Source organism: Bubalus kerabau, chromosome 3 (genome assembly GCF_029407905.1).
Source record: "Bubalus kerabau isolate K-KA32 ecotype Philippines breed swamp buffalo chromosome 3, PCC_UOA_SB_1v2, whole genome shotgun sequence".
In the NCBI taxonomy this organism is placed as follows: Eukaryota; Metazoa; Chordata; class Mammalia; order Artiodactyla; family Bovidae; genus Bubalus; species Bubalus kerabau.
In genome coordinates this window covers 117927791-117941100 of record NC_073626.1, presented here as the reverse complement: position 1 = coordinate 117941100, position 13310 = coordinate 117927791, and the positions used below count along the sequence as shown (strand labels likewise).

General features: G+C 40.8%; 1 protein-coding gene across 21 annotated transcripts in view; it reads right to left on the bottom strand.

The window, feature by feature from the left end:
- Nucleotides 1-13310, bottom strand: part of NCKAP5 (NCK associated protein 5) — a 1093872-nt gene that overhangs the window by 756727 nt on the left and 323835 nt on the right. The window lies entirely within an intron of this gene.

Sequence of the window (13310 nt, the reverse complement as noted above, 5' to 3'; positions counted from 1 at the left end):
AGCATAAAAATCCTCTTAATCACAGAGAAAAGCCAAATTTTATAGTCATTTACACTATATTTTATGTGTATGTGTGCTGTGTGCTCAGTCGCTCAATTGTGTCTGACTCTTTAAGACCCCATGAACTATAGCCCACCAAGCTCCCATGTCCATGGTATTTTCCAGGTGAGAATATTGGAGCAGATTGTCATTTCCTACTCCAGGGGATCTTCCTGACCCAGGGATGGAATCCATATCTTTTCCATCTCCTGCATTGGCAGGCATATTCTTTACCACCTGCATCCCCTGGGAAGCCATGTTTTATATGTTTTGCCATATAAAAGTATGGGGTTGTGGGAGGATGCAAATTGAGCCAACCTTAGAAAAGAAGGAATAAAGTAGACAGTGCAGGTCTTGATTATACTGATTTTACACAAATCACTTTCTAGCAAAAACACTATTTTTGAGCTACATAGAAACTACATATTCATTGCTCTCCTTCACTGGGCATATCGTTTATATTGATGAATCACATGTTTATTTTTCCTTCATTTCCTTATATGAACAATGCAATTTGTCCTTGGTTTTCCTTTTTTTTTCTTTTTATCTTATTTATTTCCTTAGAAAACCAATCTATTCTTCTAAGAAGATATAAAGTCAACCTTTTCTTGTTTAGAAATACTCATAAATTTGTGTAAATCAAATTAGGTTTTCAAAAACATCTCCAAAAAATAAGGGATTCCTTCATTGCATGAGAACTGATCATAGAATCTGTAGGTTATTGAACCTAATTATTTTAAAATTTGTGATTCCTGAATATGAGGTTCACATACAATCATTTTAATTGCTAACTATGTAGAAAAATACAACAACAACAATGACAACGATGAAAACTTGTATAATTTATTTCATCCTGAACCTAATACTTCTTTCCCTTTCTCTTTGAGGAGCCCACAGGCCTCTGTGTCTACATCACAGCAGCCTTAGACAGAAGAGTGTGCAGTGATTTCAGTATTAAGGTACCCATGAAAGTTACCATTTTATATCTTATTGATTTAAGATAAACTAGGAACTCAGATTAATATTGATACCTTTTTCAAGCATTTTTATTTTTATGGAATACTATATAAAATCAGTTGTTTCTATAAAAATATTGACTATAATGGGTGGGGGAGTAGAAGACACACAGTAAGAGCTGACCTTATGTAACAGGAAGGGCTCTGTTCAAGTTTCTGGACCTGTGTAGCCTTGGAGAAGCCTTTTCACCTTTCTACAATATTTCAGTTAGACAGGAGGGCATCCCAAGTTCTTATCTAACAAAACTATTCTAATAGTTTTCCATAATTCTATTGCAGAAAATTAGCCAAAGAGTCTTATTCTTATTAATATGCATGTACAGGTGAGTTATTTAAACAAGACCATTGACATGAAAAGCAAAGCAGAAATCTGTTACTTCAGGAAGTTGCAATGGTTTGTGGTAACGCTATTAAGTATCTTGATCAAGGTTTAAACATGATAGGAACACTCAAAATTCTTAAAGATATTTTCAAATACATCCTTTGAAAAAATATTAAAGACAGTGTTTCTAAGTAGAGGCAAATATATAAACTTCAAGGTCACCCATCCAGTCTTCATTCAATTTTTTTTCAACACTTATTGTATGTCATGTGCTGTTCTAACTTCTGGAATGCAAAAGTAGGAAGTCAAGAAACACCTGGAGTAACAGGCAGATTTGGCCTTGGAATACGGAATGAAGCAGGGCAAAAACTAATAGAGTTTTGCCAAGAAAATGCACTGGTCATAGCAAACACCCTCTTCCAACAACACAAGAGAAGACTCTACACGTGGACATCACCAGATGGTCAACACCGAAATCAGATTGATTATGTTCTTTGCAGCCAAAGATGGACAAGCTCTATACAGTCAGCAAAAACAAGGCCAGGAGCTGACTGTGGCTCAGACCATGAACTCCTTATTGCCAAATTCAGACTTAAATTGAAGAAAGTAGGGAAAACCACTAGACCATTCAGGTATGACCTAAATCAAATCCCTTATGATTATACAGTGGAAGTGAGAAATAGATTTAAGGGCCTAGATCTGATAGATAAAGTGCCTGATGAACTGTGGACGGAGGTTTGTAACATTGTACAGGAGACAGGGATCAAGACCATCCTCAAGGAAAAGAAATGCAAAAAAGCAAAATGGCTTTCTGGGGAGGCCTTACAAATAGCTGTGAAAACAAGAGAAGTGAAAAGCAAAGGAGAAAAGGAAATATATAAGCATCTGAATGCAGAGTTCCAAAGAATAACAAGAAGAGATAAGAAAGCCTTCCTCAGCGATCAATGCAAAGAAATAGAGGAAACAACAGAATGAGAAAGACTAGAGATCTCTTCAAGAAAATTAGAGATACCAAGGGAACATTTCATGCAAAGATGGGCTCGATAAAGGACAGAAATGGTATGGACCTAACAGAACCAGAAGATATTAAGAAGAGGTGTCAAGAATACACGGAAGAACTGTACAAAAAAGATCTTCACGACTCAGATAATCACGATGGTGTGATCACTGACCTAGAGCCAGACACACTGGAATGTGAAGTCAAGTGGGCCTTAGAAATCATCACTACGAACAAAGCTAGTGGAGGTGATGGAATTCCATTGGAGCTATTTCAAATCCTGAAAGATGATGCTGTGAAAGTGCTGCACTCAATATGCCAGCAAATTTGGAAAACTCGGCAGTGGCCACAGGACTGGAAAAGGTCAGTCTTCATTCCAATCCCAAAGAAAGGCAATGCCAAAGAATGCTCAAACTACAGCATAATTGCACTCATCTCACACGCTAGTAGAGTAATGTTCAAAATTCTCCAAGCCAGGCTTCAGCAATATGTGAACCGTGAGCTTCCTGATGTTCAAGCTGGTTTTAGAAAAGGCAGAGGAACCAGAGATCAAACTGCCAACATCCGCTGGATCATGGAAAAAGCCAGAGAGTTCCAGAAAAACATCTATTTCTGCTTTATTGACTATGCCAAAGCCTTTGACTGTGTGGATCACAATCAACTGTGGAAAATTCTGAAAAAGATGGGAATACCAGACCACCTGATCTGCCTTTTGAGAAATCTGTATGCAGGTCAGGAAGCAACAGTTAGAACTGGACATGGAACAACAGACTGGTTCCAAATAGGAAAAGGAGTACGTCAAGGCTGTATATTGTCACCCTGCTTATTTAACTTACATGCAGAGTACATCATGAGAAATGCTGGACTGGAAGAAACACAAGCTGGAATCAAGATTACCGGGAGAAATATCAATAACCTGAGATAGGCAGATGACACCACCCTTACGGCAGAAAGTGAAGAGGAACTAAAAAGCCTCTTGATGAAAGTGAAAGAGAAGAGTGAAAAAGTTGGCTTAAAGCTCAACATTCAGAAAACGAGGATCATGGCATCTGGTTCTATAACTTCATGGGAAATAGATGGGGAAACAGTGGAAACAGTGTCAGACTTTATTTTGGGGGGCTCCAAAATCACTGCAGATGGTGACTGCTGCTGCTGCTGCTGCTAAGTCGCTTCAGTCGTGTCCGATTCTGTGCGACCCCTGAGACGGCAGCCCACCAGGCTCCCCCATCCCTGGGATTCTCCAGCCAAGAACACTGGACTGGGTTGCCATTTCCTTCTCCAGTGCATGAAAGTAAAAAGTGAAAGTGAAGTCGCTCAGTCGTGTCCGACTCTGAGTGACCCCATAGACTGCAGCCTACCAGGCTATTCTGTCCATGGAATTTTCCAGGCAAGAGTACTGCAGTGGGGTGCCTCTGCCTTCTCCTGCAGCCATGAAATTAAAAGATGCTTACTCCTTGAAAGGAAAATTATGACAAACCTAGATAGCATATTGAAAAGCAGAGACATTACTTTGGCAACCAAGGTCCGTCTAGTCAAGGCTATGGTTTTTCCTGTGGTCATGTATGGATGTGAGAGTTGGACTGTGAAGAAGGCTGAGCACCAAAGAATTGATGCTTTTGAACTGTGGTGTTGGAGAAGACTCTTGAGAGTCCCTTGGACTGCAAGGAGATACAACCAGTCCATTCTGAAGGAGATCAACCCTGGGATTTCTTTGCAAGAAATGATACTAAAGCTGAAAAATACTTTGGCCACCTCATGCAAAGAGTTGACTCATTGGAAAAGACTCTGATGCTGGGAGGGATTGGGGGCAGGAGGAGAAGGGAATGGCAGAGGATGAGATGCCAGGATGGCATCACTGACTCAATGGACATGAGTCTGCGTGAACTCCAGGAGCTGGTGATGGACAGGGAGGCCTGGCGTGCTGTGATTCATGGGGTCGCAAAGAGTCGGACACGACTGAGCGACTGAACTGAACTAAACTTAAGAGGAAGAAAATTCCTCCCCTTAGAGAGCTTACGTTCTGTAGAGAGATACATAACAAAGAGGTGATCAGATTGATTTCTGATTGGTTACCTGCTAGGAAAGAAATAACAGATGATAGGAAGGACTTTAAGTGGGGAGGGCACCTCCTTTATATGCCATGGCTGGAAGAGGATTCTGAGCAAATGAATTCTGGGTCTGGGGCCTGGTAGAGAATAGGCAAGCATATAGAGAAAGGAAGAGGGGGAAGAACACCACAGGCAAAGGAAACAGCATAAGCAAAGACCCCCAAATGTGGTATTTAGGAACAGAAAGGAAGCCAGTGGGGCCAGGGAACAGAGCCTGAGGTGTGTAGTCTAAAAAGAAGTTGGACAAGAAGTGAGTATTAAGCACTCAGTCATGTCAGACTCTTTGTGACCCCATGGACTGTAACCCATTAGGCTCCTCTGTCCTTGGAATTCTCCAGGCAAGAATACTGGAGTGGGTAGCCGTTCCCTTCTCCAGGGGATCTTCCTGACCCAGGGATCAAATCCAGGTCTCCTGAATTGCAGGCAGATTCTTTACTATCTGAGCCACCAGGGAAGCTGTCCCTGGACAGGAAGGCAGGGGCCAAACCATGTGCAAGTTCTAGTAACCAAGAGATCTGTGTTCTGCTTATTCTGCTTAGCTCAAGTCAGAGGTGGACTCTAAAAGGTGATTACAAATATAATCTTTGGATCAAAGAGATTTAGGTTCAAATCCTGGTTTTGGTACTTACTAGCTGTGCCCCCTCAGGCAAGTCATTTAATCTCTCTAAACCTTACTTTTTTTTCATAGAGATAAATAATTGAAGAGGTATAGTAAGGATTAAATAAAACAGTTTAAGCATATAACACAAGGCAAGCAGTGAACAGAGCCAGTTCCATAGGATCAAACCTCTTTTCAAAAGGCAAACCACTTTACAAGGTGAAGATTATATGCATTTTCTCTTCTCTTACTCAGCTTCAAGGTTTGTAACTCAATGCTTCTTCAATTATAGTTGGATTTTAGAACAGGTAGTTAGAGATTAACAGTAATAATACAGCTTTTCAACCATTTATTAGGTATATCTGGATTATGATTTAAACTATAAATGCTATTTCAAATAACAAATACAGACAGGGTGCTTCCATTTAAGGGATTTTTACCCAATTGTCCACAAAAATAGCTATAATATAATGACATCTTAAACCAAAAACAATGGAAAGCTAAAACTATGAATTCTTCATCCTTCTTTTCAGCTTAATTTTTCTCCATGGCATGCTTACTTCTAATATCCAGTTTATGTTTCTTGCATATTTATTGGGTATTGCCTATACCCCACCCCTATGTATACACACACACACACACACACACACACACACACACAAAGAGACACTAACTTAAAGGAATTGAAAGAAGAAAATATGATGCTCACATGTGCTTTCTGTTAAATGAAATGTTTTCCCCTGCCCAAGAGAATTTAGGCAGCACCTCATACATTTATCAATTCTGGCTCCTGAATTGGAAAGATTTGTTAACTAATAATAAACACCTATCATTCTGTAAGAATAAAATAGAATTATTCTACTGGGAATCATTTACATTTGGAGATTAATGCCCAGGAAACAATGGAGGAGGATCACAGTGGGGCTGGCAGGGGTGCACACTGGAATTACAGTCACAGCAAGTACGGTGCTGTAGCAACGGAGCCCATGGTGCCCGCTTGAGTAGAAAGCACATACTGAATGTTCTTAACACAAGCTCCAACATTCCAGAGTATCAAAGAAAGGGAATGGCAAAAGTTTACCTCAGTATAACACAGCTCTCCAATGTGCCTGAGAGACTGGACATTGGGAGACCTTGGAGAAAAGATTTCTGAAGCAACTTAGCACACGTGCATGCAAGCTAGAAGAAAAACATATACCATATTCCCATTGTCCTTGGTGTCAATGTTCATTGTAACATTATCCATGAAAAATGCCAGTTTCATCAGGCTTGCTTTGCCTAGAAGGTACTTCTCATGTCACTCAGCATAAAAACTATATTCAAATATAGTTATTAACATGATGAACATTGAATTCTACTCATTTTCCTTATGACAAACACACATTAGATTTTACAGTAGAAGTGACAATAAAAACACACAGTCCTGTGAAGGACAATCTAGATAAATTAAATAAAGGATAAAGATGAAAATGAATAGAGACATGATGAATAGTAGGTCAGAAAATGTAGGTGTGTCTATTAATTATAGCTTTTGAGTATTTGGCAAGATTTGTAAGGTAAACAATGATCAAAGGGATAATTAAAGAGACCTTTCAGCATAAAATTGAGAATAAGAAAAACACTTGATTTTACACATCAAAAAGTTTCCTCACACTCCAGATAGATGTTACAGAAAATCATCCACACTTCCACCCACATAAGGGCTGAAAAAAAAAAAACTGTGTGTATGTTTGGGGTGGGGGCTGGAAGACTGCATGCACCCAGCCAAATGGGTCTCCTACCAAGGATTTTAAAAAGGCTAACTGCATAGCTTCTGGCAAGTCCAGATGTCCATTGAAACCTTTGAGTCTTAATCCATAAACAATCCCAATAAAGTAGATTCTTTGTAACAAAGCAACAGAAAGACATTCCCAGGTTTACATGAATTCAGAAAGTAAAGCACCTCCCTTAATTAAAAATACATGTGCATGGCAGGGGTGGGGGTGGGTGGGGCAGGGAGGGTGTTCCAAGGTGGAGACTCAGGAAGATCAAGAACTCACCTTGCCGCATGGACACACCAACTCTACAGCTATATATGGGACAATATTCTTCAAAAAAGAACTGAAAATTAGCTGAACTGCTCCTCCACAACACATGATCAAAGGACCACATTGAGATTGGTAGAAAATGCAGAGATGCAAGCTCACCAAAAATTCCGTCCCTGGTGCAGAGTCCCACAACAGGGCGGGATCTCACAAACAGAGAGCTTCTCCCCAGGATGATGAATTTGTTCCCCACATCAGCCAACCCAGCCCTGGAACCTACAGCAAAGAAATGAGCCCCCAAAACGTCTGGCTTAGAAACCAGCAGAGCTTATGTTCAAGGAATCCAAAAGTCTGTGTGAACTAAAAATGCCACCTGCCACATAAGTAAACAAAGTATGTTGCTGACATCAAGCCATCACATTACAGCTGCCCTAATGGTAAGCCCTGGGAGAACTCAGGATGGAGGCAGGATCTGTCCCACATGTATCAGCCAGCTGCTTACAGCTACCTCTGATGGTACTTCCTGAGGAAACTAGGATAAGAAGCACAGGACACTGACCTGAGGTGCATATCAAAGGAATGATTCTGGGCTAATTTCAATGAGCCCAGACTTTGCATCTTTGCATATATAGAAAAGTGCCAAATTCCTTAACTTGAAATATCTGGTTTTCCTTAATTAACAGTAATCTTTTGAGGTTCTGACTACCTGGCCTTTGTTGCAAAAATTCCTATATAGCCTGGCTCCCTCTCTTGCCTCTTGGGAGCAGTCTTTCAGAGTTATCTGAGATGCTGTGTCTCAGCCTTAAGTCCCAGTATTGTCCACTGACTAAAACATAACTCTAAACTTTTAGGATGTGATTTTTTTTTAGTTAACAGTTGAGGTGACTTGAAATTCCCTTTTAAAAAGGCTTGCATGAGGTCTCATTTGCCCTAGAAACAAGTGAAAGTGTTAGTCGCTCAGTTGTCCAACTATTTGGAAGTCCATAGAATGTAGCCTGCCAGGCTTCTCTCTCAATGGAATTCTCCAGGCAAGAATACTAGAGTGGGTAGCCATTCCTTTGTCCAGGATATCTTCCTGACCCTGGGATCAAACCCAGGTCTCCTGCATTGCAGGCAGATTCTTTACCATCTGAGTCACCAGGGAAGCCTCATTGGCCCTAGAACCCACTGCAAAACCAGCAGTTTGAAACGTGCCTGGAACGTGAAGCAGATTCATATGCTAATCTTCAAGCATCTGCTGGGGGAGGTCAGGAGGGTTGGAGCTCTTTCTGGAGACTGGAGTGCCACAGATGCCATTTTGCTCTCTCCTACCTTGTTAGCACAGGCAGGGATGCAGATAGCGGGTATCCCACTGTCTTGGTAAGGCAGGCAGGGACGAGTGGGTACGGCATTTCCTCACTCCCTGGCTGGTACCAGCTAGTGTGAAATCGTGACACTCTCCCACTCCCTTGCTGAAGTTGGCAGGGGCACACAACAAGGATTTTTCCTGATGTCATGCTGAAGCCAAGGGGCATGTCCCACCCCCGTGCATTCCAGATGCCTTTCTAGAACCAGCAAGATCAAGCAACCCAGACAGACAGACTATGCCCCCCTGATCATCTGGCCCTGGTGGGCAAGGGGATTTGCATTCCTGGGCCCCATGGAACTATAACAACTGGAAAGATAGTTCTTGACAGGATGCCACATTCAGGGCACTGTACAGGTAGTAGACTGAAACACACCTCCAGTCTTGTTGAAAAGGACAATTTACTTGTCCTGGAGATTCAGCTTGAGGGACAGGCTTCAGGTCTGCACACATCTAGAGAGTACAGAGGCATTCTTGGGAAATGTAAGACACCATTCTTGCATACTCCCTTGACCTCCCTGAGCTCACTGATACCTCCCAGAAAGGAGCTTATAGACTTGTCTAGAGGTCTGATTTACATAAATGCTACCCAAGGGTCACCTCCAGATTTCCTGGTCTGAAGGCCAGCAGGGCTTATGAATATGGTCCACAGGACTATATATTTGCATACTTCAAAACCTGTTCCCCAAGTATCTGGCTTTCAAATAGCCTAAAGCTAAGTACAAAGTGAGATCCTTCACCTTGCAATATGGAAAAGTCTTGACACATCTTCAACAACAGGAACCTGTCAAGAATAAATCAGGCTGTAGGACAATCACAAAGGTTCAAAAGACAACCAACCACCAGGACAAGTTTGAATTATAAAGTTCCTTACATATACAAAGCCAGTACTTCAAGACACAGAGAGGTCACCATCTCACCTAATACATAGGAAAGTTAAAGTTAAGTTGCTCAGTCATTTCCAACTCTTTGCAACCCCGTGGACTGTAGCCCACCAGGCCCCTCCATCCATGGGATTCTCCAGGCAAGAGTACTGGAGTGGGTTGCCATTTCCTTCTCCAGAGGATCTTCCTGACCCAGGGATCAAACCCAGGTCTCCCACATTAGAGGCAGATGCTTTAACCTCTGAGCCACCAGGGAAGCTTGGTTAATACATAGGAACAGAGCATCAAACCAGAATGACAAAACAGAAATATGTGCCAAGACTTGTTCTTTCTTTTGGCACATATTTCTGTTTTGCCATTCTGTTTGATGCTCTGTTCTATGTATTAGGTGAGATGGTGACCTCTCTGTGTCTTGAAGTACTGGCTTTGTGTTTGTAAGGAACTTTAGAATTCAACCTTGCCCTAGTGGTTGGTTGTCTTTTGAACCTTTGTGATTGTCCTACAGCCTGATTTATTCTTGACAGGTTCCTGTTGTTGAAGGTGTGTCAAGACTTTTCCATATCACAAGGGGAAGGATACCAGACCACCTGACCTGCCTCTTGAGAAACCTATATGCAGGTCAGGAAGCAACAGTTAGAACTGGACATGGAACAACAGACTGGTTCCAAATAGGAAAAGGAGCACGTCAAGGCTGTGTACTGTCACCCTGCTTATTTAACTTATATGCAGAGTACATCATGAGAAACGCTGGGCTGGAAGAAGCACAAGCTGGAATCAAGATTTCCAAGAGACATATCAATAACCTCAGATATGCAGATGACACCACCCTCATGGCAGAAAGTGAAGAGGAACTAAAAAGCCTCTTGATGAAAGTGAAAGAGAAGAGTGAAAAAGTTGGCTTAAAGGTCAACATTCAGAAAACAAAGATTATGGCATCTGGTCCCATCAGTTCATGGGAAATAGATGGGGAAACAGTGGAAACAGTGTCAGACTTTATTTTTTTGGGCTCCCAAATCACTGCAGATTGTGACTGCAGCCATGAAATTAAAAGATGCTTACTCCTTGGAAGGAAAGTTATGACCAACCTATATAGCATATTCAAAAGCAGAGACATTACTTGCCAACAAAGGTCTGTCTAGTCAAGGCTCTGGGTTTTCCAGTGGTCATGTATGGATGTGAGAGTTGGACTGTGAAGAAAGCTGAGCACCGAAGAATTGATGCTTTTGAACTGTGGTGTTGGAGAAGACTCTTGAGAGTCCCTTGGGCTGCAAGGAGATCCAATCAGTCCATTCTAAAGGAGATTAGCCCTGAGTGTTCTTTGGAAGGAATGATGCTAAAGTTGAAACTCTAGTACTTTGGCCACCTCATGCGAAGAGTTGACTCATTGGGAAAGACTCTGATGCTGGGAGGGATTGGGGGCAGGAGGAGAAAGGGACGACAGAGGATGAGAGGGCTGGATGGCATCACCGACTCGATGGACATGAGTCTGAGTGAACTCCGGGAGTTGGTGATGGACAGGGAGTCCTGGCGTGCTGCGATTCATGGGGTCGCAAAGAGTCGGACACGACTGAGCAACTGAACTGAACTGAACTGAATCTACCTGATAAAGAATTAAAAGCAATAGTCATGAAACTGCTCACTGAACACAGATGAATATATGAACACAGTGAGAACTTCAGCAAAGGGATAGAAAATATAACGAAGTACACATAGCTGAGAACACAATAACTGAACTAAAAAATGCACTAAAAGAATTCACTAGTAGACTAGATAAAGGGGTAGAAAGAATCAATGATTTAAAAGACAAAGCAAGCAAACTCATCTACACTAAGCAGCAACAACAACAATAATAATACAAGTAAAATTAAAGTGAAGAGATCTTAGGGGATCTGTGGGAAAACATCAAGAGAACTAACATTCACGTTGTGATGGTCTCAGGAGAAGAAAAAAAGAAAGGGGCAGAACTTATTTGAAGAAATAATGGCTGAAAATTTCCCTAACCTAGGAAAGGAAACAGACATCCAGGTCTCAGAAGCCCAGAGAACTCCAAATAAGATGACATTCAGACAGAAACTCATAAGAAAACATTGGCCTTAGTGACAACTTACATCAGATCTACTTAATAGACATCTACAGAATATTCTGGGTGGCAGAATATTCCCAGAATATTCCCACTTCCCAGGTGACAGTAGTGGTAAAGAACCCGTCTTCCAGTGCAAGAGACGTAAGAGGTTCAGGTTCAGTCCTGGGGTTGGGAAGATCCCCTGGGGCAAGGCATGCCAACCCATTCTGGTATTCTTGCTTGGAGGATCCCATGGACAGAGGATCCTGGTGGTCTACAGTCCATAAGGTCACAAACAGACAGAACTGAAGCGACTTAGCATGCACAAAATATTCCATCCAAAAGCTGCAGGACATATTCTTTTCAAGTGCACATGGAACATTCTCTAGGACAGATCATACATTAAGCCATAAAACAAATTTCAATTTTAAGGAGACTGAAATCATATCAAGCATTTCTTCAAACCACAATGGAATTAAACTTGAAATCAATTACTAGAAGAAAACTGTAAAAATCACAAATATGTGAATATTTAACAACAGACTACTGAACAACCACTGGGTCAATGAAAAATATCAATAGAGAAATAAAAACATACTTTGAGACAAAGGAAATACAACATACCAAAACCTATGGAGCAAAAGTGGTTCTAAAAGGGAAGCTCGAAGAAATATCAGCCTACTTCAAGAAACAAGAACAATTTCAAAAAAAAAAAAATTTAAGTTTACATCAAAAGAAGCTAGAAAACAAAGATGAAACAAAGTACAAAGTCAGCAAAATAAAGTAAATAATAAAAATCAGAAATAAAATAGAGACTAAAAGGACAATAGAAAAAATCAGTAAAACTAAGAGCTGATTCTTTGAAAAGATAAACAAAATTGACGAATCCTTAGCCAGACTAACCAAGGAAAAAAAGAGGCCTGAAATAAAATCAGAAATTGAAGAGGAGATGTTATAACTGATACTACAGAAATACAAAGGATCTTAAAATAAGTAAGTAAGTGAAAGTTACTCAGTCGTGTCCGACTCTTTGTGACCCCATGGACTATACAGTCCATAGAATTCTCCAGGTCAGAATACCAGAGTGGGTATTCTCCTTTCCCTTCTCCAGGGGATCTTCCCAACCCAGGGATCAAACCCAGGTCTCCTGCATTGCAGGCAGATTCTTTACCAGCTGAGCCACAAGGGAAGACCAAGAATACTGGAGTGGGTAGTCTATCCCTTCTCCAGGGGATCTTCCTGATCCAGGAATCGAACCGGGCTCTCCTGCATTGCAGATGGATTCTTTAGCAACTGAGCTATCAGGGAAGCAAGGATCTTAAAAGACTACCCTAAACAATTACTTCCCAACTCATTGGGCTACATAGTAGTAATGAATACATTCTTAAAATCACAGAATCTTTAGAGACTGAATTAGGAAGAAATAGAAAGTATGAACAGACCAAAACACATAAAGAGATTTGGGAGGCTTTCGATTACTGATCAAACAGAAGTTTGGGACCAGATGGCTTTTCTAGTGAATTTTATTAAACATTTAAAGAAGAGTTAATACCTATCCTTCTAAAACTCTTTCAAAAGTTGAACAGGAGGAAATTCTTCGAAGCTCATTTGATGAGGCTAGTAGCATTATTGTGATACAAAAAACAGGCAAACACAAAAACCAAAAACATCACAAAAAATGAAAATTACAGGTCAATATCCCCAATGAACACAGATGCAAAAATCCTCAACAAAATATTAGAAGTTCAAATTCAACAATACATTAAAAGAATCATATACTATGATCAAGTGGGATTTACTCAAGGGATATAAGGATGGTTCAACATCAACATCTGCAAAGTAATATGATATACTACATTAACCAAATGAAGAACACAAGTCATTTGGTCATCTCAATAAGTGTATAAAAACACTT